This window comes from Schistocerca americana, chromosome X (assembly GCF_021461395.2).
Source record: "Schistocerca americana isolate TAMUIC-IGC-003095 chromosome X, iqSchAmer2.1, whole genome shotgun sequence".
Classification (NCBI taxonomy): Eukaryota; Metazoa; Arthropoda; class Insecta; order Orthoptera; family Acrididae; genus Schistocerca; species Schistocerca americana.
This window is the reverse complement of record NC_060130.1, coordinates 265744503-265769492: the sequence shown is the minus strand read 5'-3', so window position 1 is coordinate 265769492 and position 24990 is coordinate 265744503. Positions and strand designations below refer to the sequence as shown.

The window sequence follows — 24990 nt, the reverse complement described above, 5'->3', positions numbered from 1 at the left end:
AACTTTTTCGATACTACACCACAAACACAGTTCATTTTTTTCCGTTTTCATTTCTAATAGGGAATTGGCAAAATATGTTGAATCCAGCCTATTCGTCGAATATGGGGTGTCTAGGAAACCTGCTTTCTCGGATCGCTAGATAACAATTCAAACAAATCGTATTAATGAGTTTTATTACGAATGGTAAAGATTGCAATACTTAAATTTGTTCATTACACAGATGTGTCGCAAGCAAAGGGCGATAGAAAAAACAAGCAAGGTCCTTCAGTATAAACAATCCTAATACGAGAGAAGTAATACAGTTGACTCTTCTATTCAGGTCGCTAGTCTTGAAGGTTCTGTAGAACTGGGCCGCTGCCAGTCGGTCGCGGCGCTTCTGTTCTCTTCGCATAGAGGTCGCTGCTGTCGCGTTGTCGTCCTGGAGGGGGCTCGGTCAGGTTGCAGTTGGCAGACATCTTCACAGCCCGTTCCTTTCTATCGTTCCAGACTGGCGTGCCGGCGCTTGACTTTACGCCGTAACAAAATAAATGCCCGTGAAATTCCGGGTTCGCCAGGGAGTATGAATTATAAATTAAAGCTGGTTTTAGGTGTGGTGCCATAGTAAAGGTGACTGACTTTCAGTGACTCATTCAACCAACCAATAAATGATTTTCGTGCTTGTATCTTCATAACGTTTGAAGGATATCAGTGATAATATTCGCTGATGGATATGGATTGAAAGCAGATTGGAAGAATAGAGGGACATATTATGAATGTGCGTTTGGAGAACAGCATTGCATGATGAAATATTTAAATTTACCCCCTAACCGCTCTCCAGCTTGCTTGTCGGTGGGCCGTCATTCGCTATGACGATACAATCTAGTCCATAACCTGAAGGTATCTCTGTGTATGGTGACTGCAGCTTCTCACTGTCGCTGTCGCAAGTTGTAACACCATAGCTCTAATGCTCTACTGATTTATTTTGCCTCTTGTTTTATTTAATGTTACATCGTTCAGCTTCTGTAAATATGTTTGAATCGATAATACAAAATTGTATACTCCTTTCTTTGTTAAAACTTTGATGTCATGGTTTGATTATATGCAGTGTAGTATATCTGTCATTTAAATTCTTTGTCCCAATTGGAGGGAGACAAAACTTAGTGTATATATTTTGAATTTGTTTAAATAATTTTGTTTAGAACTACCTACATGTGCAAATGATACGTTTTGTTTAAAATGATTGTTTGCTGTTATGTAAACTGCTGACCTTCACTTAGGATTCTTAGTTATTTTGTGTGTTAAGAGGTAGTGTGGTTCCCCTCGGGAACGGAACTTAGTAGTGCGCGCAAATTGTGGTTGGCCTAGGTAGAAAAGGTGGAACAAGAGTCAGTCGAGGACGAGCTACCAAACTGTCAGTCGCTCATGTAAAGGCTGCATATTGTGCTGGTGCCGAGAGAGGCTTCCCGTGCCAATGCCTCGGATAGATGGATAAAGAACTGGAGCTATCCTGGAATTGATGTGTATCACCGCCACCAAGAAATGACAGATTCCGGAAATTCTACCTGCAAATCCACCTACCAACATGCAGTTGCCACCACATTGTGCAATCACTGTAATGGAACGCTATAGCAATGTACAGTGAAGGATCAGCTTATTGGATGTGTTAGTGTGCTCAAATATAAGGTAATTTATAACTGAATTTATGTACCTACTTTGATTTTTTTCTTCCTTATCATAGCACCTGTCAGGTTCCTCTCCGTCTGAACTAAAGTGATTACCGAGTGTCCTTACTGAAAGACCATTAAAGCCCAGTGTTTTGTTAATTAATGCTTCTTGAACATAACAAAAAGAAAGTTAAAGTTAATGTGGCAAGAGAGTGAGTTAAAGTAAATGATGCTTGCTGAAAATAATTTTCCTATTAAAACTGCTTATTAATATGTTGTTGCTAACTTCAAAATTAAAAGTTCTTAAGACTGAGGCTTATAAAGTTTCGCTTGGTAAATGATCACATTGCTGCCTGTTGTAAATCGCAGAAGGTGAGTCAGTATCTTACAAATATGTTAATTTTGTGTCTCACTGTAGTAAAAGTGGAAAACGGCAGTTGTGAAAAGTTATATACTCATGCTTGCTAAGCACTGGTTTCTTTTGTGTATTGAAAGTGCATATTAATGTTGTAACAGGATCTATAGTTTGTCTATTGTGCTCATGCTAAATAGCAATATAATAGAACGACCATTATATGTGAAAACAGTAACTTCTTTTATTCAAAATTCAGTGACAAATTTTTTGTTAGTGAAATACATTTTACTTTCATTCTAAATAGAAAAGTATTTAGCTGAGAGAGAGACTTAACTTATGACCAGTTCATAATTTTGCAGTGAACTACATTTACAATTTTTTTTATAAGATAGGAAAACGTTTAAAAAGTAATATTCAACCTATGCCTATTTTATGATTCTACAGTCAATATTGATAGTAATATTATTGAGACCATTCACTTTGAACAAGCCTTGAAGGCAAAAGTATATGTCGTGTTCTGTTGCCATTATCGAAATAGCCATGTTATCTTATAACTGTTCGCATTTTTTTTGACGTGAACATATGCAGGTGCCAGAGTTCATTGCACTCGCGTGTGGCAAAATATAGGTTGTGTTTGTCCGTTAAAGTTACTCATACTTATTTTATTAAACAAGAATGTCAATATTTCTCTTTCCTTATTAGGCTGGCGACCGTTTTCCTTACTATTTGCACAGTGTAGATAGGTAAAATATTGTTTGTTACTGTTTACATATTTACGTAATTATGACTTTCACTTCCGATAAGCCACCTCCGTTAGGTACTACACGGTCAACATAACAAAATTCCTCTCAGAGGGTAACACTTCTCTGTTGCTTTATACCATAGTTATTTCAACAAGATAGTTTTTATTTCACGACCCGCCTCCAACTTTAAGGATATGGTATAGCAGTAGCAGACAGGAGTGTTATAAAGTCATCTGAGGTGTATTCGCAATCACAATGTCGGTAAGGTCGGTAAGACTGCCGACGGCGGTGGCGTCATATTTCAAAAAGCACCGACTCCCTTGTAAAGAGGGAGGGAGAGAGAGAGACAGAGAGAGAGAGAGAGAGAGAGAGAGACGCAGTGTCAAGAGCAACTAACGCTGAATTTGAATGTTGATATATAGAAGAAAAGAAATGTTTATATATAAATGGGGCTATCGCTGGGGGGTGAAACTCATAATTTATATACATATCAGTATGGAGTGCCGTGATAGTGTGAGAAGTCTTCGTCAGGAATTAATTCGTAAGTATTTTTTTTCCTCATTACAGAATCTTACCTGTTAGGAATCGCTTCATATATTCTTTTCCCTTACAGTCGATTTGCATATGGATTGTGAGAAATTCTGTCAACTAGCATTCGCAGAAAAATTTGCCAATGCATTACCAATTCAGTAGCGAGAATCAGTGGAAGGTAATAGCGTTCCTTCATCTAGAATGTGATTTTTTTAAAACTGTTCAAGAACCCAATTTCTTTTCTTCTACGCTACAGTTATAACGATTAATGATGACGATGATGATATCACCCAACCTCCTCCACACGTAGCGTATGTCCAGTAGGGTGTACATCATTGCTTGATTTCTACCCCTACCACGAATTCATATGCACACCATCTAATGCGTCATTTCATACTGTATATACTACAACTGAAGTATCGGATTGTGATGGTGATGAATCGCAGCAACATGGAGCTGGTTATGATGATAACAATCGTCATACATCCATGATCGACATTGAAAGCGAGAGTGTCACTGATTCATTTCTCCCCCTTCCACCAACAGACCATCTAATGATTCTTTTGACACATGTTACACTTGAAACGTCAGCTTGAAAGGGACGGAACCACAACCGCAATGTGGAGGTGATGATACCCCCCCCCCACCCCCACCCCTCAACCACCCTTACCTTGTACACACAGTGGTCACTGTGTTTCACCGTGTGTGTGTGTGTGTGTGTGTGTGTGTGTGTGTGTGTGTGTGTGTGTGTGTGTTTTTATAGAGATGTCGAGCACCACCTACCAAAAGGAGTGCACAGCGGAGACAGAATGGAAAAGAAAAAATATGTGGGTAGCATTTTAACAGACGTTGCCTCCGAGGAGGGTTCAGGAATTTAAGCATGTATATTCATAAAAGATTAGCCCAAATGCCTCTGCAGCATCGATTCACTGCAATCAAGCACTAACATAAGTACATGTCTCCCCCCCTCCCCCCCCCCCCCCCCCCCAACGGACTGAATGATAAATTGTCATTTCCTATATGTACGTCACATAGATTGTAAGTACGCTGTTTAGGTTTTTATATTGGTAACGCCACGTAGCGCTCTGTATGAAAATCACTGGCTGTGCTGTGTGCAGTCTGTGGCTGGGTGGCATTGTTGTAATATTCGCTGTTGTGGTGTTGGGCTGTCGGCTGTTAACAGCGCGTAGCGTTGCGCAGTTGGAGGTGAGCCGCCAGCAGTGGTGGATGTGGGGAGAGAGATGGCGGAGTTTTGAAATTTGTAACACTGGATATCATGAACTGCTATATACATTATGACTTTTGAACACTATTGAGGTAAATACATTGTTTGTTCTCTATTAACGTCTTTCATTTGCTAACTATGCCTATCAGTAGTTAGTGCCTTCCGTAGTTTGAATCTTTTATTTAGCTGGCAGTAGTTGCGCTTGCTGTATTGCAGTAGTTCGAGTAACGAAGATTTTTGTGAGGTAAGTGATTTGTGAAACGTAGAGGTTAATGTTAGTCAGGGCCATTCTTGTGTAGGGATTTTTGAAAGTCAGATTGCGTTGCGCTAAAAATATTGTGTGTCAGTTTAAGCACAGTCTTGTATAATTGTTCTAAGGGGACGTTTCAAGATGAACACTCTCTAATCATGTCTAGGCTATGGAATGCATTGTCCTAATTATTTGTTATGTTTTTTTTTTTATTTTCGCAGATACGTTCACATATACAAGAGGTTCGATAAGCTGTTTTACGAATGCTGTTTTTCGATGTAGAGAAGATGATTAAAAAAAATTTTTTTTCGTTTCTCCATCTGAATGACTGTTTGTTATTTCCATTTCCTGCTCATGAGCAATTTTTCTTTTTTTTTCAATAGAAGCTTTCTGGCTGACTCTCCAGAGAGATTTACTTGAATTAAACATCCCGACTAAGGTAGCAACACTGCCATAGATAATATCTTTCACGGATTGTTCTCTGATTTATTGGTAGTGATCAGATCATTGTATTACTGAAAATGAATTAAGGTGTACTCATACCTCGAAGAATAGACTTGGTAATAAGTCCATATAATACGTTCCAAGCAACCTTTATTACTTTCCTTTATAGATAGAACACACCAAAAAAATGCATGTAGACATATAGCACTAATAATCACTTAGCGCGATGAGTTAGGCCCTCTGCCGTCGCCTGTTCATATCTCCAGAGCGGCAAGTTAAGTATTTAGCTCTTCCTGTGTTTTAATAGTAGCTTCTTTCTTAAATTTCGTGCGACTTTTTATATTTAACAGGATTGATCTTGCGCTTTTACTTGTACGTGTAAATTCAGGCAGTCTGTAGCTCACTATTCATTTCATCTGAACAGCCAGCTACACAACTCATTAAGACATTAGGGTCGATTGGTGGCACATCAGAGGGTAACAAGTTGCATATCTATGTTTCTGTCTGCTTTTATAATTTACTCCTTCATCTGGTATTGCTAGCATGAGCAGGACGTGTACATGCTATGCGTGGACGCAGGCAGAGGTGGCCACAGTTCGCGAACAGCTGAATGCGGTTTTAGCTACGGTTAGCTGCCTTCAGGCTGCTGCCTCAGCATCGCGTGGACCACCCCAGGTGCCCCTTGTTTCACTGACGGGTTTTACTGCCAAGATATCCCCTAGTGTGCCCGGGAGGGGGGGGGGGGGGGGTGGACTGCCCTCACAGCAGGATGAGTGGCGGGTGGTAACGCATTCGCGTTTCTAGACTTGGAGGACCAGTGTGGTGGCCGACCTTCTGGCCTCTGCTATTCGCCATCTGCGTGAACAGGTGGCCGTACCTGCAGCAGGGTCGAGCAGGTACACGCGAGCAGGGATTTGCCAGTTATCGGGAGCTCCAACATTAGGCAAGTTATGGAGCCAGTAGGGGATAAATGGCTTTCATGGCTGGAAAGAAAGCCAATGTGCACTCGGTATGTCCGCCAGCGCTCACGTCGGCACCAACGAGGCCTGGCGCATGTGTTCTGAGGCTATCCTCAATTAATACAGACGGCTGACGGAGGTGGTGAAGGCTGCTGGGCTTGTGCGCAGGGTGCAAGCAGAGCTCGCATTTTGCAGCGTTGTTCACAGATTTGATCGTGGTCCTTTGGTTTGGAGCTATGTGGAGAGTCTCAACCAAAGGCTTCATTGGCCCTGTGACGGCTACAGATTTCTAGACCTGCATTTTCTGGTGGGGGTATGTAGGACTCCGCTTGATAGGTCAGGGGTGACTTACACAAAAGAAGTAGCTACTCGGGCAGCAGAGTAATTGTGGAGTGCTCACGGGGTTATTTTTTAGGCTAGGCGGTAGTTAAAAGTACTCTGATGAGCACTCGCCAATCGATACGCAGAAAGGGAAGTCAGACAACGTTCCGCGCAAAAACATTTCAAGTACCAAATTTTATCAGCAAATTGTCGACGTATTCATAACAAAGTTCGCGAATTTACTACGCTACAGGGAAGTTATGTGGCTCAAATTATTCTTGCGACAGGGAGCTGGCAGAAACCTGAAGTAGAAAGTTCTGAGATATGTAGCGAGTCATGGAACGTATATTGGCAAGACAGATTAGTCGTCGTAGGAGGGGGAAGTGTTTATTGCAGCTGACAAAATTATTGTTCCTATTGAGGTATAAGTTGAGTGTGACTGTGAAGTTATCTTGTCGCACGTAACAGGACTAGGTGAAACAAAGTTAATTGTTGGATGTTTTTACCGGCCACTCGATCCGATTATAGAGTCATTCAAAGAAAATCTGCAGTCAGTAGTGCGTAAATACCTAGACCATGCAATACTAGCTGGAGGCGACCTCAACATACCAAGTATAGACTGGGACGTCTATGGATATACTGCAGTGGGTACAGACACACAGACTTGTGAAGTTCTTTTGAGCGCGTTTTTTAACAACTGCCTTGTGCAGCCAGTTTGGCAGCCCACACGCAACGGAAATGTCTTAGACACTTTAGCTACGAACAGCCTGGACCAAATCTACAGCGTCAGTGTAGAGATGGGGATTAGTAATTATGATGTCATTATAGCAACTATGATTACGAAAGTTAATAAATCAGTCAAGAAGGCCTGGAGAGTGTTTCTGATAGAAAGAGCAGATAAAGCAGTTGCTAGCATCTCACTTCGACAGTGAAGAAACGTCACTTAGTCCCAGTAAGATGGACGTAGACGAATTATGGGTAAAGATTAAACATATTGTAAACAGTGATCTATAGAACTACACTACTGGCCATTAAAATTGCTACACCAAGAAGAAATGTAGATGATAAAAGGGTATTCATTGGACAAATATATTATGCTAGAACTGACATGTGATTACATTTTCACGCAATTTGGGTGCATAGATCCTGAGAAATCAGTGACGAGCCAGTTGCTCGGCCACCATTGACCAGACGTTTTCAGTTGGTGAGAGATCTGGAGAATGTGCTGGCCATGGCAGCAGACGAACATTTTCTGTATCCAGAAAGGCCCGTACAGGACCTGCAATAAGCGGTCGTGCATTATCCTGATGAAATGTAGGGTTTCGCAGGGATCGAATGAAGGGTACAGCCACGGGTCGTAACACATCTGAAATGTAACGTCCACTGTTCAAAGTGCAGTCAATACGAACAAGAGGTGACCGAGACGTGTAACCAATGGCATCCCATACCATCACGCAGTGTGATACACCAGTATGGCGATGACGAATACACGCTTCCAATGTGCGTTCACCGCGATGTTGCCAAACACGGATGCGACCATCATGATGCTGTAAACAGAACCTGGATTCATCCGGAAAAATGACGTTTTGACATTCGTGCACCCAGGTTCGTCGTTGAGTACACCATCGCAGGCGCTCCTGTCTGTGATGCAGCGTCAAGGGTAACCGCAGCCATGGTCCCAGAGCTGATAGTCCATGTTGCTGCAAACGTCGTTGAACTGTTCGTGCACGTGGTTGTTGTCTTACAAACGTCCTCATCTGTTGACTCACGGATCGAGACGTGGCTGCACGATCCGATACAGCCATGAGGAAAAATGCCTGTCATCTCGACTGCTAGTGATACGAGGCCATTGGGATCCAGCACGGCGTTCCGTATTACACTCCTGAACCCACCGATTCCATATTCTGCTAACAGTCATTGTATCTCGACCAACGCGAGCAGAAATGTCGAGATACGATAAACCGCAATCGCGATCGGCTACAATCCGACCTTTATCAAAGTCGGAAACATGATAGTACGCGTTTCTCCTTCTTACACGAGGCATCACAACAACGTTTCACCAGGCAACGCTGGTCAACTGCTGTTTGTGTATGAGAAATCGGTTGGAAACAATACATGTCGGCACGTTCTGGCGTCGTCACCGTCGCCAACCTTGTGTGAATGCTCTGAAAAGCTTATCATTTGAATATCACAGCATCTTCTTCCTGTCTGTTAAATTTCGCGTCTGTAGCACGTCATCTTCGTGGTGTAGCAATTTTAATGACCAGTAGTGTATATAACCAGTAAATGGATCAAGACCGTGAAAGACCCGACATGATTTAATACCGAAATTTGAAAAATGCTAAAGAAGCAAAGGCTGTTACACTCTCGGTCCGAAAGAGAACGTGCAAATGACAACAGGTAAAGGTTAATAGAGATTCGAACGTTTGTGAAAAGATCAGTGCTCGAAGGATGCAATAATTAACAGCGTCATACCTTAGCAAAAGATTGTACCACTATTATTGATTTTACCTATAATGGTCTTATCTAGCAACTTTGTATGTTCCTATTTTGTGTGATTTCTGTGAAACTATGCTCTTTGAGGCAACATCAATGTAAAATTTTTACTGATTATTTACGATAATTTATATAGTTGTAATTAATCTATGGATGTAATGTCAGAAGTAATGTGCTGTAAAATAATGAAAATGTTGTATTTTACTGGGTCATGGCCGCGCGGCATTAGGCGAGCGGTCAGGGGCGCTGCAGTCATGGACTGTGCGGCTGATCCTGGCGGAGGTTCGAGTCCTCCCTCGGGCATGGGTGTGTGTGTTTGTCCTTAGGATAATATAGGTTAAGTAGCGTGTAAGCTTAGGGACTGATGACCTTAGCAGGTAAGTTCCATAAGATTTCACACACATTTGAACATTTGATCTGGGTGATGCATAGAGAAAGTAGGTTTGAAATCATGTAAAACTTGGAGGGAAGTCCCTCCGCAACGAAACTGGCTAGGTGGGAATAGCGAAGGTGGTTGTGGCGGTCGAACTGCAAGGCTCCTGTGTGGCATGAGTCGGTCGGTGGCTAGCGACAAAATTCTGGTTCTACGTAAAATCACTAAGAGGTTCTAAGCCTTCCATCCAGTCATTCGTTGTCCAGTCTGGCGTGGCAGCTGAAGATAGCAATGCGAAAGCTGAAGTTTTAAATGTCGCGTTTAAGAAATCGTTCACGGGGGAGAAACGTACAAAAATACCGTCGTTTGATCATTGCCCAGACTCCCATATGGACGACATAGTAATAAGCATATCTAGTGTAGAGAAATAACTGAAAGAGTTGAAAACAAATAAGTCTCCAGGTCCTGATGGAATCAAAATTCGGTTTTACAAAGAGTACCTACGGCTTTGGGCTGTTACTTAACTTGCACTTGTCCTATTTGCCCGTCTTTCTGTCTGTCTGTCAAGACCCCTTTTTTTCAGGAACGGATAGAAGTATGGAGTTGACATTTACGTCAAATACTGAGGTCTACGGGCCCTCGCCAGTGTAAAAAATTTAAGCCTTTCAGTCAAAGCAATGAAAAGATACGGCCGTCTGTAAAGACCCTTTTTTCTCACGAGCGGGTGGAGGCATCAAGTTGAAATTTATGTTTACGGTCCCTTGGCGGAGTAAATAATTTAAGCTTCTACGTCAATGAAGTCAAAAGATACAGCCCTGTATGTCACATAGTTTCACACTCGCAAACTCTCTCAGCGAAACCCATAGATGAACAATCCGTATACATGTTGAGCCTGGTGGTAAAGTAGTAAGGGACCTGCATTGAATTCGAAAGGTCGCGGGATCGAATCTCGGTCGGATCACGGACTTTCCAGTCTTTTTAACTTAGCCTAAACCACTCAACAATGTGAGGAGCCGCCAGAAACACCACGTAGACGGAATTGCACATTAAACTGTTCGATCCCTTTCAGTGGTAGTACTTAAGTTCACACAACTCGCAAACCTTGCACCAGGTTATTGAGCTGCACGACATAATAATAATAATAATAATTATTATTATTATTATTATTATTATTATTATTATGGCCGGCCGGAGTGGCCGAACGGTTCTAGGCGCTGCAGTCTGGAGCCGCGCGACCGCTACGGTCGCAGGTTCGAATCCTGCCTCGGGCATGGATGTGTGTGATGTCCTTAGGTTAGTTAGGTTTAAGTAGTTCTAAGTTCTAGGGGACTGATCACCTCAGATGTTAAGTCCCATAGTTCTCAGAGCCATTTGAACCATTTGAACTTATAAATACCAATCTGTTGCAAAACTAAAATAAAACCTTATAACGGAATAATAGTTCTAGTGACACTCTATGGAACTATTCTCTTGAGTACGATAAAGGTAGGTGAAAAACTTATTAATATTTGAGGAAATGTTTTCGCAAAATAGCTTCGTCCAGTGCTAGTTGCGGAATTCTAGAGACGAAGGGAGAACCAAGAACTTGATTAAATAATGCAACAACGTAACATTGTCCAGAAGATTACGCCACGAAGCCTTCGATTGACAGACCACGTGCCCAACATCAATGCCATAAGACAATGGGGGTATGTCTCGAAGTACCAGCAGGCTGGAAAATACTTCAAAAATTAACGTAGAACTTAAGCCACTATGGATGAATGAGGACGCTGTAAAAGTATTTTATCACTTTCCAACATGGGTGTTGGTAAACACTCATCTTCATTACTACAAGGGCTCTTCAGAAAGTAAGGTCTGATCAGGCACGAAAAGGAAGCCACAGTGAAAATCTGACGAAGCTTTGCACGAATGTGTTGGGCTGTGTCTCTAGTACGCCTGTCGATCGTGTCACGTCGCTCTTTACAGTTCTGAGCGCACAATGAGCACGTAAAGATGCCTTGAACACTAGAGTCTCCCGCCAAGTATTAGTGCCTGTGAGAGATTTCGCCTTATGTCATGCAGCCCACATAACACAACTGTCGTGCGTATTCTTCTTCATGAGACTTCTCGGTCGCACACCACAGGAGAAATGAGGACGCTCCCACAGCGTTTACGAAGGAAAGTGTTTGGTCACTCACCATTCAGTCTGGACTTGACTCTCTTTCATTTTCATCTCTGCTTACATGAACCGCTAGCTATGAAGAAATTTTTTGGCAAATACAACGAACAGTGGACCAGTTTAGGGAATTGGCGAAAAGCAAAAATGGTTCAAATGGCTCTGAGCACTATGGGACTAACCTAGGGACATCACATACATCCATGCCCGAGGCAGGAATCGAACCTGCGACCGTAGCGGTTGCGCAGTTCCAGACTGTAGCGCCTAGAACCGCTCGGCCACCCAGGCCGGCCGGCGAAAAGCACAATCGGCTGCCTTCTACATCTACATCTACATTTATACTCCGCAAGCCACCCAACGGTGTGTGGCGGAGGGCACTTAACGTGCCACTGTCATTACCTCCCTTTCCTGTTCCAGTCGCGTATGGTTCGCGGGAAGAACGACTGCCGGAAAGCCTCCGTGCACGCTCGAATCTCTCTAATTTTACATTCGTGACCTCCTCGGGAGGTATAGGTAGGGGGAAGAAATATATTCGATACCTCATACAGAAACGCACCCTCTCGAAACCTGGACAGCAAGTTACACCGCGATGCAAAGCGCCTCTCTTGCGGAGTCTGCCACTTGAGTTTACTAAACATCTCCGTAACGCTATCACGCTAACGCTATAACGCTGTGTCGAAACGCGCCGCTCTTCTTTGGATCTTCTCTATCTCCTCTGTCAACCCGAGCTGCTACGGATCCGACACTGATGAGTAATACTCAAGTATAGGTCGAACGAGTGTTTTGTTCTATGACGATGGTATTGGAAAACTGGTAAAACGGTACAACAAACGTCTAAGTCGGGGCGGTGATGATGTAGAGATGTAGCTGGAAGGTGGAGCTAGCTGTTGGTACTAAAACATTTTTGATTTCCACAATGGTTTCCATTTCGCGACCGACTGGACCTTAGTTTCCGAACAGCCCTCGTATATAGCTTGACAGACAGAAAAAAAAATACTGTTAAGTGTTGATTGCAGCAAGAAATTATTTACATGTTTTAAACAAACAAATTTAACATAATTGTGTTAGACTTCTTGCATTCAAGTGGCAGCTGAAGAAGTATGGTTCCAAATATGAACAGTGCTATTAAACTTCATTAGCATTAGGCGAATATAAAATATCAGTTCATTTAATTGTGTCCACTCGAAATTATCAAATGCCACAGACAGTCTGAGGTAATTGTTATGATATGCTGTCAGTAAGAGACAAAAATCTATGGTATTCAATTATCGGGTCAGATAATTAGCTGGCGCACATGTTGGAGCTTCATTTCAGATTTTATCTCTCAGACAGAAATGCGAACAAATATGTTAACATACGTTATAGTTGAAAATCAGGCCCTCCGATCGTTGTAATGTAAACTAAGAAATAAACCGTGCAGTTTCGGCAGCTCCTAACAGAGGCGTCCATTTAATTTGAACATTAGGATATTTCGATAGTGAAGCACAAATCAATCGTTGATCAGTGGCCGTGGACAAGGTGTGATTGGCAGCCATGAAATGCGTCCTGGCGTCATCTGACACAAAACAGAAAGCAACGATGCAGCACTGAGTGAATCCAAACTGATACATCACTAATGGAACACGACTAATCGTTATCAGCCGTCACTTTAAGAATTAATCGAAGGAGGTTACGTTTGAAGAGAACTTAACGCCAAACCGAGCAGCGTACAGAACTTACAGCTTGCAAGTTCTTCCTCGCAGAGGTGTAATAGAGTCGCATCCTTTTAATTTCCTTCTTACCAACAAAAATTTCCTTTGGTGACTGTTTGCACTTTTCCTACGGGGGACGTGATCTTTGGTTTCATGAACTCCAGCAAGACTTTTGTAACAAAGACACGCCCAGTATTGTTCCCCATATTTGTCAAAATATATATGTTGTATGTGGGAAAAACAGCGACAGCGTTTAGTTTTTTGTGCAGGACGCAAACTGATTATTTTTGAAAGACGACCCCTTATCAGAAACGCGTAATTTGGCTCGAGTAGGGATGTCGTCGATTGAGAACTGTGGCGACAAAATGCCTACGTATTGTGTTCGGTCTACTACATTCTAATGCAACCCATTATCCACTGTTGTAAGATGGGAGCACGGACTACGCCTAACAGCCTTGGTATACGCATAGTCTGCTTGCGTTCTCGTTAGAGTTGTAAAACTGCCGTAGGCTACCATAGACTATCATAAGAGAGCCTAGACTACGGTAACTTTCCTAGTAGCTTCGGTCAGTTAAGATTGCAACTGCTTTACTAGTACGATAGGTGTGTTGCATAGCTGTCAGGCACTACCTCATTTCGATCGCTTTGGTACCATGTGCTGCAAATGTCTTATTAAATTCCCCTAGAAATCAGAAGCGATGAAGTGTCTAGAAACTAAGTGAGGATGTGTAAAGTTATACATATCCTACGCAACATTTCTGTTCCAAATAGTTATTCTCCTATCTGTTATGTAAAAGTAAACAATATTTATAGCAAAATTGAAATTTTCGATGTTTAATTCAGGTTTTACTCGAAAACTGTTGATTTGTAATATGAAAAGTGAGATTTTGTAAAAATTAAAAAAAGAGCAAACTAAAGCGTTGAATTATTATACACGCTAGACAAAAATCATCGTTGTATACTTTGTCGACATTATATAAAACATGTTTCTCTTATCGCTAAACTACTTCTGCGATCAGACTATTACACTGAAGGTTAATTCTAAACATCAGAGAAAGCAAAGGAGGTAGTTGGTTGCACAACAGAAGTCAGTGCCTGAAACCACAGGGGCAGGTGCTAACAGAAGTAGCGAACACTAGCAGCACGTTAGGTACAAACTTGAGAGCAGCACTCCAAGTGAGAAAAACAGACATGTCGGAACTTACCGAGACTGGCCAAGAGCGATACGAAGTCGGTGGCCCAGCCATCTGACATGAGAAATCCCTCTGAATACATAAACATGAGTTTTTAAAGAATCGTGATGTCGCACCATTTCTCCTTTCATATAGTCGATCCTCCAGTCCACCAGCACTTAACAAGCTTTCGCCAATCTGACAAGCCGTTCTGCACCTTCACGGAGCCTCTGGTCAACCACATTTAAATTCTTCCCCTAAAAATGATCGTATGGCATCAGGGGCCGGGAGTTCCCAGGTGGGAAGTTCGGCCGCCATGTGCAAGTCTTATTGAGTGCGACGCCACATTGGGCGACTTGCGCGTCGACAATGGGGATGAAATGATGATGAGGAGAACACAACAGCCAATCCCTGTGGGGAGAAAATCTCTCACCCCAGCCAGGAATCGAACACGCGTCCCCGGGCGTGGCATTCCAACGCGCTGACTTTTTTTTTTCTTTGCCTTTCGCGGGCAAGGGCTCTACCGACCTTTTTTCGCGTTTCACCATCTTTTTTTAATTTATTAAGGAAGGTAGGAGAAACAGAAACCTTTATTATTCACAAATAAACATAGTACGCCCTGACACATGATAATTGTCCTGGAAGGAACCTCGCTGCCGTCCTACCACGCAGCATGAAATAACAACAAAATCAGCGTGCGGCCACCTCCGGCACCCTAAAGAAAAGTATTTGTAGATAGAAAAACAAAATTTGAAGTACATCCATTTGCTAACTGTGTAAGCGTTAGTTTTTCCTAGGTCGCATACTCGCATAGTGTTCTTAGTCGATCACTTTACTTGGTCGGTTTCACAACGAAAGCACCGCCGCTCATCTTTGCGCACCCGGCACACCCAAGTATATGGCGGGTCCGCAAAAACCGTTACTAGGAACCGTTCAGCTGTTCGGGCGGACGGTTCTTCCCCTACTCCTACTAGTTGGGGATGATTCTGGATTTTACAGTAACAAACTCCAAGTTTGGTATCAACAGCGTTCAGCTGAAAGCTAAATGTCGCTGCCTCTCTTATTATAGCCAGCGACAGCAGTGATTTTGGTTGCAGTTCTCAGCAGTAAGTCATTAAGTCGTCAATGTATGATAAATTGCACTGCCTGTGCTGATTGTCCTCTCCTCATCCAAAGACAGGTGACAAGGTTGTGAAGTTTGTGCGTGCTGTTTCTGTGTCTTGCTTAAAATATTCAAACAGTCGTTTATCTTCTGTGAGCTGATTCACGTATGGATACACAGTTTTTGGACATATCAGTTAGCGTTAACAGTTTGGTGAAAAAATCGATTTACGTTGTGGGCACCAGACATTGCTCACCAAACACCAATCTTGAGACTATGCAACGGCTCTTCAGAGTAGTGATGGGAGTTTCCTGATACACAATGGCGCATGTTCTGTGAGTTGACGAGCTAAACTGAGGGTCCAAAAGCCCTGATTCCACATCAGTCAGAAACCATCGGCAGAACTCAACACAGCAATCGATTGGTGCATCAAGTTCACGGTTTCCACCAGTTTCAGCGATGGGTAGTTCTCCTGTTTCTTAACCGGTGCCAGTTACACGTTAGTCTTATAAATATTTTCCGGGAGAGACCTATTTTGCGCACCCTGTAGTTGGGTAGCTATGGCGTACACTACTACACCAGCGTTGGTGACAAATAGAGTTGACAGATTTTGTAAAATAAAAATTGGCCAAGTGCGAGTAGACTCGCGACCCCAGGAATCAGTACAAATTTTATTACGTATATAGACAGTTCATCCGTTCCGGAAATCAAAGATATTGACGATCTTTGCCTGTTGTCGACACTGATACTGACAAGAAATCGGTGCTAGGGATTCCAAGACTTCGAGAATGTTTTAATTTCAAGTCTGAAGTCGGATAACAAATGAAACAATAAATGTTTTTTCGTGTGATACAATTATAAATTAACGGTTTCCAATTTTTTCCTTTACTTGTACTGCGACGCCTCTGTTTTTGCCAAATTTAGTGGTTCTAGATCAGCGGGAAGTAACCTACAGGTTTTGATGAGTGGGTTTTTGATTATAAAATATGTGACATAGAGAGTGGTCCATCTGAAGTTTCGGATGAGATGATCTCGAAAACAATGCATTGGGTAAAAATAGTGGTTAAGACAAGTTCGTAATACAGGTTTTAAATCTTAAATGGAAACCCCCATTTTTTATTGCAGATTCGGATTCTGCATAAAAAAGTAATCAAGTTTTGTCTGTAGCATTTTTTTGAACCATTGACAGACGGCGCTGAAATCGAGAAAAAATGAAATTGCGAAAGAACTCCGATTTATATAGAATGATCCGAGAAGGACGCATCAAATCGATACAAAATGTGCACCTATTCTTTCATTGCGCCAAATTATGCTATTTTTTTTACAAAACGTATACTACCGACCACAGTTTTTGATGGAGGGAGGCGGAATGGTATTACAAATCTCGTTATGGAACTCTTCACAATTGCCTTACTCACCCGACTGTGGCGCTACCGTGACCAAATTGCGAACTATGGCTCAGTATAAAGGTCCGTGCAATGCGATCGTACGTCACTTCACTTTCAGATTGTGAACCGCAAACATCAACTGACGAAAGTAAATTATTCTTTATCGAAACATGGCTCACTATCCTCCTACAGAGGTTGTTGATATGATGTTAATTTTAGGTGAATACCATAACAATTATGCTGCAGCTGCACAATCGGATCGTTTCGCAAACAGACGACATCCAAGCGAAAATATTATTCGAAATTGCACTCAACGAGCTCGAAATGGGTACATGCACTGTCCACCTCGTTATCGAGAATACAATGAAAATGACGCTCGTACCCTTACCGTTCTCGCCTGTCTTCAACTGGATCCCGAAATTAGCAGTCGTGCGATTCAGAGACAAACTGGAATACACAAATCAACTGTTTTGAAGATTTTGAAGGCACATAAATATCGTGAGAATCATATCACACTGACACAGGCATTAACGCCGAAAGATATGCAAATACGCGTGCATTTCAGCCAATAGGCCTTGCAAATGATAACAGGTGACAATGATTATTTTTTAGATACGTTATGTTCACCGATGAAGCCACATTCAAAATCAATGGCGAATTAAATCGTCATGATTGTCATTATTGGTCCTCTATCAATCCACACTGCCACAGACCCGTTGACAATCAACATAAATGGTCGTTAATGGTCTGGTGTGGAAATTTAAACATTTACTTGATAGGACCGTATTTTTTTTGACCGAAATATTACTGGGAAATCTTATTTACAACGCCTTCGTGATGATTTGTTGGAACTAATGGCAGATGTTGATTTAGAAACTAGGAAACGAACGTGGTTCCAACAGGACGGAGCAGCTCCCCATTATGCTAAAAATGTACGGAACGTTTTACATTTACGTACCTGGTCGGTGGATAGGACGCGGCGGACAAATTCAATGGCATCCACGTTCACCAGACCTAATAACTCTTGATTTTTTCTTGTGGGGTTATTTAAAAAATATTGTTTAAGAAAGACAGCCCACAACACGAAACAATGTGGATCACTGCATTCGAAGAGCGTGTGCAGCCATACCACAGCATGTGCTGCTCAAAACTGTGGACAACTTTCGCAAACGATCGACTTTATGCATTGAAGCAAATGCGGATAGTTTTGAACAATTTCTTTATGGCTAGTTTCATTAATTAAGCACCCCAAATTGTGAGAGGCAAGGGGACTCACACTAATAAGGCACTCCAACATGTGAGAGGTAAGGTGACTCACACTAATGAAACACCCCAACATGGGAGAGGCAAGAGGACTCTCACTAATGAAGCACCCCATGGGAACATCATCTACTACGTCCATGTCTTGTTCCTGGGTAACGCTAAAAGTAGGATACAGTACATTTTGTACAATAATAGCTCAATCGGGGGTAACTAAAGAATTGGTGAACATTTTTCATCGATTTGATACGTCTTTCTCGGATAATTCTAAATAAATCAGAGTTCTTCCCCAATTTTACTTTTTTCTCGATTTCAGCACCATCTGTCAATGGTTTGAAAATGTTTCACACAAAAGTTGATCACTTTTTTATGGAGAATCCGAATATGCAATAAAAATGGGTGTTTACATTTAAGATTTAAAAGTTGCCCCCCGCACCACCCAAGGGGACGGGGGCTGGGGCCACGTGTAGTATCATCTGATGTCCCCCTTTGAGCTTACGAACTTGTGTTACCCGCTATTTTTACCCGATGTATAGTTTTCGAAATAATCTCATCCGAAACTTCAGATGGACCACCCTGTATATGGCCATATCTTTTGACTGAATTGACTTAGAAGCTTAAAATTTTTGTGTCGCTGACGGACCGTAGACCTAAGTATGTGACATAAGAGAACAAGGGATGTTAACAGACGGACAGACAATAAAAAAAGATTTTCGTGTTATATACCGTACGGTCCTAAAGCATCGGCTGTACGCCGATCAGCACAGCCTCGCGAAAGGGCATCAAGAAGGCGCTGACCCGCGCGCCAATGGAAAAAGCGGGCAACGCCATACCTCTAGGAAGATAAGAGTTCAGCGCCCCTTGTCAACGCTGGCTTAACCAGCCACCCATCGCTGGTCGGGCCAGTTCGGCCGCAGACTTCGAGAGCATCAGTACTGAGTAATAGGAAGACGATACTTAGCCTGCATTCTGAGAGTAGTAATAGTGGATGAAGTAAGTGCAAGTAGGAAGCACAGGAAGCCATTTGATAACGAGAAGTTGTGTTTCTTTCTTTTTTAGAAATAAAGTGTTCCATTAATTTGAATGTGTGTGTACAGACCATTTTGTTTTCCTGCCACTGGCCATGGCAACTTCTCTCCTTCCTTTTTTTTGTGTCGGTGCTCACTCCCGCAGTAGCCGACACAGTATATACTTACAGATTAACAATTATCGAATTTTTTTCGTTCCATGTACTGTGAAACCTTGCTATTTGCCAAATTTCATGATTCTAGGTCAACGGGAAGTACTCTATCGGTTTTGAAGAGTGTATGTGTATCAAAATATGACATAAATGGCCGTATCTTTCGACTGAATATACTTAGTAGCTTAAAATGTTTACCCTGGCGTAGGTCCATAGATCTCAATACGAAGGAAGATCGGAAAGTAACAATACCTTTATTGCTAAAAATGTTTTATAAGTAATAAAACAAAAAAATCACAAATGAAGTTACATCTTTTGCCTACTTTCCTACGTAGTTACCAACGATCTCAACACATTATTCCCATCGTAATACCAGTTTCAGTACGCCTGTTCGTAGAAGTCCGTTTGGTTGGAGTACAGCCATCTGCGTACAGTTTGTTTCACTTCCACACCTGTCACAAAGCGTTGGGCGGCCAGGACTTTCTTCATGGGACCAACCGGATGAAAGTCTGCCGGTGCAAGGTCTGGACTGTGTGATGGATGCTGGAGCACTTCCCACCCAAATCTGGCTATTCCCTCACGAGCAAGAGCAGCAACATGGAGGCGAGCACTAATGGTTCAAATGGCTCTGAGCACTATGGGACTTAACTTCTGAGATCATCAGTCCCCTAGAACTTAGAACTACTTAAAACTAACTAACCAAAGGACATCACACACATCCATGCCCAAGGCAGGATTCGAACCTGCGACCGTAGCAGTCGCGCAGTTCCAGACTGAAGCGCCTAGAACCGCTCGGCCACTCCGGCCGGCGAGCACTAATGTTGTGGCGTTTGTCACGAAGCCACGACGCAACTTAACCACAGTTTTAATGTAGGCTGCAGCATTCACACTGGTCCCGTGTTCACCATGCATATCTCAAAACACTGTCACAAGCTCTTTCCTAGCTGATTGAGTAATTCTGATTTTTTTTCGTACTGTGGAATCAGCATATTTCCCCTTCACAGAGGCCAACTTGGTTTTGGATGTTTAGTGCCACGTCCACAACACATCGCCAGTGACGATTCCTTTCAGAAACTCATACCTTTCTGCGGCGTAACGCATTAAGTCATCCAAGCTTGTCATTATTCCCTAGCCCTTATGGTTGTCTGTCAGGTTCTTGGCACCCAGAGAAACCTGCTTTACGAAATTTCAACGTTACACGAACAATATCGCACACCGCACAATAGGAAATGTTGAACTGCAGCGATTAGGTTATCAGTTGCACACGTCGGCCGTACAGAATTACTGCCTCAGTGGTTTAGACGTTTTGCGTGGTTGCAGCTGCAACCAGCCGCCCGGAGCGTGTCGAATCACTGAAGTTCACACGACGCACCTGGAAGAATGCACTCCACTTGCGGACACTGCTACGGTCCATACAGTCGTCTCCATATACGTCACGCATTTCCCTGTGAATTTCGCTCGGCTTATGCCCTGTGGCCGACAAATGTCGAACTACATTTCGCTGCTCTTCACATGTTGACCGCAGTAACTTGCACGCCATGTTTGCTTCGCAGGTTAGGCTTCTCTCGCTAGATTGGTTGGTTGGTTTGGGGAAGGAGACCAGACAGCGTGGTCATCGGTCTCATCGGATTAGGGAAGGACTGGGAAGGAAGTCGGCCGTGCCCTTTCAGAGGAACCATCCCGGCATTTGCCTGGAGTGATTTAGGGAAATCACGGAAAACCTAAATCAGGATGGCCGGACGCGGGATTGAACCGTCGTCCTCCCGAATGCGAGTCCAGTATCTAACCACTGCGCCACCCCGCTCGGTATCTCTCGCTAGAGATGCGCCTGAAAACAAACTACACTTTGTAACTCTAACTTCAAACTACATCGTCGTGAGAGTTCAACTTTCCAGCTGCAATACCAGAGGAGAAAAGAATTATTGTGCGTTGCTTTCCGATCCTACCTCGTATGTGACATCAGTTTAAACTTGATACGTCTACTCGTTCCTGAGAAAAAGGGTCCGTAACAGTCGGATCCAAAAAGGGTCCAAATGGCTCTGGGCACTATGCGACTTAACTTCTGAGGTCATCAGTCGCCTAGAACTTAGAACTAATTAAACCTAACTAACCTAAGGACATCACACACATTCATGGCCGAGGCAGGATTCGAACCCGCGACCGTAGCTGTCGCTCGGCTCCAGACTGCAGCGTCTAGAACCTCACGGCCACTCTGGCCGGCGTAACAGTCGGACGCACAGGCAGGCAGACGGACAACAAAGAGATCCTATTCGGGTTTCGTTCCTACAAACTGAGGCACGCAACCCTGAAAATGGAGTTGCCACTCATTATTTGTTTATGATAATATTTTCAAAAGAAAAATACACATATGTATCACAGAGAAAATTACATAGCCCTTCCATACACTTAACAGAGTGCACAAAATATTAATGTTGCGGAAATACACAAAAGGACACAAAAGGTACACATTTATCATTTTCAAGTGATAGTAATAGTCAGACTGGTTCTAGCTTATTTCACTGAACCTTTGACAGGCCAACGGCCTTGCCTTAGTAGTAACACCGGTTCCCGTCAGATCACCGAAGTTAAGCGCTGTCGGGCTGGGATAAAACTTTGACGGGTGACCATTCGGTCTGCCGAGTGCTGTTGGCAAGCGGGGTGCACTCAGCCCTTGTGAGGCAAACTTAGGAATTACTTGATCGAGGAGTGGCGGCTCCGGTCTTGTAAACTGACGTACGGCTGGGAGAGCGGTGTGCTGACCACATGCCTCTCCATATCTGCATCCAGTGACGCCTGTGGGCTGAGTATGACACGGCGGCCGGTCGGTACCGTTGGGCCTTTCTGGCCTGTTCGTGCGGAATTACGTTTTAGAACATCTGACACTTTCCAATAACTGAATCTCAGTCTTTCATGGAAGGGTCTTTGATGGATCTCCGACATCAAGAATTTAATTTGAAACTAGTTTTCTAACGAAGACTAAGAACATTCACCGAACCACGCTTGAATCAAACTAGAGATGCTAGAGAAAGCAATGTACCAGGTGATCAAAAAGTCAGTATAAATTTGAGAACTGAATAAATCACGGAATAATGTTGATGGAGAGGTACAAATTGACACACATGTTTGGAATGACATGGGGTTTTATTAGAACCAAAAAAATACAGAAGTTCAAAAATGTCCGACAGATGGCGCTTCATCTGATCATAATAGCAATAATTAGCATAACAAAGTAAGACAAAGCAAAGATGATGTTCTTTACAGGAAATGCTCAATACGTCCACCATCATTCCTCAACAATAGCTGTAGTCGAGGAATAATGCTGTGAACAGCACAGTAAATCATGTCCGGAGTTATGGTGAGGCATCACGATACACTTGCGAATTCAGGTAACCCCAAAGCCAATAATCGCACGGACTGAGGTCTGGGGACCTGGGAGGCCAAACATGACGAAAGTGGCGCTGAGCACACGATCATCACCAAACGACGCGCGCAAGAGATCTTTCGTGCGTCTAGCAATACTTTGTTTTTTGTGCTAATAAAACCCCATGTCATTCAAAGCATGTGTGTCAATTTTTACCTCTCTATCTACATTATTGCGTGGTTTATTAAGTTTTCAAATTTATACTGACTTTTTGATCACCCGATAAATTTCTGCTGTTTGGAAGCTCAAGCGCTGCCAACATTCATGAAATTCAACGTAACTAAAGAAACTGTAACGAAGTCAGTTTTCGAATAAACGGAGGAATCCATTAAAACAAAGGTCATTGACAGCATACCAGTAAACAAGTCTCGAAATGACCAATACACTGCATTCATGTGGACAGGCGATAGCAATGGCGGATCTGGCTACGTGCCGCCCTCGAGAAGTGTGCGTAACACTTGGATTCAATTGTATTTTCATGAGGGCTGCTCATACACCACCTTAACTTAAGCACAATGAAGAAATTACCCTGTAGATTGGTAGTAGAAAGGGTTGCACACACGCTATAATTTAAAAAAGTTACTAATCAGCTTCCATCCACAATAGTTACAAAAAATGGGCAGGAAATGAAATTTATCATCTGACTGCTAAATGATAAAGAAATGAAATATCTCAAAGAGATTTATTTTATCTAATAAACACGTAGATGTGCGATTCGCTGAACAATGTTTTAATAGAACAATGGCATAAAATAATGGTGATGAGCTTAAGTAGTTGGCACGTTTTTTAAAGGGGCACATGCTCTGAAAACCTGAATACGGTAATCTATTATGAGTGGGTGAATCAACAGAGATAATGTTAAACCCCAACTGTGCGAAGAATTCCAATCGGAAATGAGAACTCTGTGAAAACTCCACATGCAAAATTGTGGGTACTGTAGCGCCAAAACGAGAGCATTAGCTGCTAAGGGCGTCAGAGAAGAATTAGAGGTCCCTACTACGCCGATGCTGCCAATACTTTACCACCTAGATCTCGGTCAATGTAGACAGCAAACAGCAGTCAGAAGGTACAGCTGCTGATCTGTGTACTGCTGGGCTCTCTGATGATCGATGGCCACAGATAAAACCTGATGAGATAAATTCCGGAAAGAATCTAAGCTTCTGTCTAAGTCTGCGCAAGAATATAGACACTATCAATAGACCTATTCTCCCAGGCGATACAGTGGAGACCCCCTGTCTGATGCACAGCACACCGCCACCGAAAAAATACTGCTTCGCGACCCCAGCATTTCAGTAGAGCTCCTTGACATCACATCTCATCTTCTAGAGTTGCCCGATATCAACTCTCTCAATTCCGCGCGGTGCGCGAAAGCAGCTTTGAAAACCGCCGCCAAAAGCGAACAAACTATCGCCCGGACGCTAGGCGCCTGTGTGTCCGGTGTCCCGTTGCCTCGGACCTCAGATTCTGAGAACCACTGAACGCAGTACTTGCACCTGGCGGCTTCCAGCGAAGCGCAGACGGCGAACATCAATGACATCTTTACTGTTGGCTCCAGGAAGTCGCGCTCGCCGTCGCTTATTGCGTAATGGGATGACCAAGAGCCGCAGGTCTGCGGCCCTGAGGAGTCGCCACTCCCCTTCCTATTCGCAGAAAATCCTGCCCGGTCTGACCCAACGTTTCTCTGCCACACTCAATGCAGGTGGCCTCCGTCAAGCCCCAGCTCACCCGCACAAGGAGGACAGGAGAACAAGTATTGTCCCAACAGTAGCTGAAATATCACGAATTAAAATCAGAGTCCTCATTACAGGTTTCATTTACAGCAATGATCTCCCTCGGTCTGCCCCCACTGAGAAACATTAACAGAATTATATCAAGTAAAAAACTTGAGAAAAATGAGAGGAGACTGGCCACAAGAGGCTTGTAACTTTTCGTAACCCCCCCATTTATAATACATTTGTTTTTGACCATACTTAACTAACTTAGAGTAGGGATCGTTTGTCAATTACTCAAAAAAATATTGCACTAGTGGTTACCAACACATCACTACATAGGACAAGTTCGACTCGTGTATCGACGGCAAAAACAAGTTGTCGATGACGATGATGCCAACTTTTCATTCCCATTGTTAAAAAAAATATCAGAAACGTACTCGGGACCCTTCAGTCATCCACAGAGGCAATCATTCAATCAAATAAACGTTGGAAACAGACCAGATGGCCAGGCTAGAAACTGCAGTTAGAAATTCGATCACCTCATCTTTGCAAGCTTCATATTTACTATT

At 43.0% G+C, this 24990-nt stretch overlaps 1 pseudogene; it reads left to right on the top strand.

The window, feature by feature from the left end:
• The first annotated feature begins 21822 nt into the window (after positions 1-21822).
• On the top strand, positions 21823-21940 carry LOC124557352 (annotated as a pseudogene).
• Positions 21941-24990: the final 3050 nt, after the last annotated feature.